A 1,808-nucleotide genomic window follows, 5' to 3' on the forward strand; every position below is an offset into this window, starting at 1 on the left:
CTCTGTCTCTCTTGACTTAGCCATGACTCTGCCAAGACTTATAGATCTAAATCTTATGTAAGAAAGTTGCTACGTTGGCGGTTTATTGTGTTGCGACCGGTTCGTATAAGCTGTAAAGTCATTTTAAAAGAGTTGAGTCAGAAGAGGCAAAAATTATATATATAAGAACAACGTGCCTGTTTTACGTTTGCCCCCCAGGGAGAGAAACTCAATGGCCTAGGCTCATACCAAAGATATTGCTTAAATCATGTAATTTTAGATCGCACACTATCATGGCCGCTGCTCCTTCGATCATACCTTCTAATAATCTTCGCTGCGTACTGCAAGCCCCCAAATAAGGTGGTAAAACACAAGTCTTGGCACAACAGAGGACTTGTTCAACCCTTTCCTCTTGCCCCTCATTAGGTTCCAAATCGAGTCATTAAATGGTTCGCGCCATACTGAACAAGAATTACGTCAGAGTGCTCAGTCTAGGATATTATAATGTATAAATCTATGGTCAATACACTGCTACAATATCATGACATGGAGCCGACTGAATGACGTCATAAGACAGAAGTCAACTTTATAAAGGGGGATAACAATGGTCCCTTCAATGTATTGTCTTCCTACTGAATGTCGTGTCTGCACTTGTGTTTGTTTTCCCAATCGTGATCGGCGACTGTGGTGTAGCTGTGAGGCACTTCGCCGTCTCACACGTACAGAGAACGCGAGTTCATTTTTGTTTTGTTTTAAATAAGTCAGTGTTTTACGGCACGTTCAACACAATAAGGTCATATAAGTGCCGAAGATTAGAAGGTGTTACAAGAGAGTAACAAACACAGAAAAGAAGCAGGAGTGATAAAGAAGATAGAAGTTTGATAGGGAAGAAATTAAGAAGCAAACCACCACAGAGTACCTGCCAACCTGCACCCACAACGTGAGTTCTATTACCGTACTACAGTTTGGGCAGGGTTTTGTTTGTAAAGTCGAGTTTGCCCTGTCAGCTGGGATGCTTTATGTCCCTCGAGATCTTACCCCAGGTTTGCCGTGACAGATAGGAATGAAGCAGTTCGTCTCCTTCTTTTTTTCTTTTTTTTTTTTTAAATAAGTGTTTTACGGTGCTCCCAACTGCATACTAAGGTCATATGAGCGCGCGGGAAACACCTAACATTTTCAGTGGGTAGGAAATTTTGAATTCTGCCACTGTTGGCGACCGAAGCCTACTCCTACCGATTTTGGACCACCAAGGGATCTTTACGTAAGCAACTTGCACACGAGATCTCCGAGATTTTTCGCCCTTGTCCGAGGAGGCTAGGTGTAGATCTTTCCTACCAGAAGATAAAGGGTGTGGCTGAAAGACAGCAGTAAGAAGGAGCCAAGGAGAAGCAGTAGAAAGGCTGCTGACAGAGTCAGGAGCCCAGATGATGGGGGCAAAGGAGGTGATGGGCGGGGGCAGAATGTGGAGACGAAAGCAAAAGACAGAACAATGGTTAGAGAGCAGGAAAGGAGGTGAAAGGGGACAATATTTTAAAGAAAATTTGTTCGTCGTTACCAGGGTTCGAATCCATGACATTTGAAACGGAGTCGAACACCTTAATCTCTTGACCACGAGAGCCCCAGTTCGTCCCCGGTTTACAAACTTTGCCAATTTAAACAATTTAAAAAAATATTTTTTGGGAATTAAGAAAAACGTTTAGAATCGAATTTTTCAAAATGTTATTTAACTACTCTTCTTTGTTTTCAGTGTTCTTTTTTGCGGAGGGGAGGAGGGGACTGTGTGTGTGTGTGTGTGTGTGTGTGTGTGTGTGTGTGTGTGTGTGTGTGTG

Source organism: Aplysia californica, unplaced genomic scaffold, assembly GCF_000002075.1.
Source record: "Aplysia californica isolate F4 #8 unplaced genomic scaffold, AplCal3.0 scaffold01299, whole genome shotgun sequence".
Classification (NCBI taxonomy): Eukaryota; Metazoa; Mollusca; class Gastropoda; order Aplysiida; family Aplysiidae; genus Aplysia; species Aplysia californica.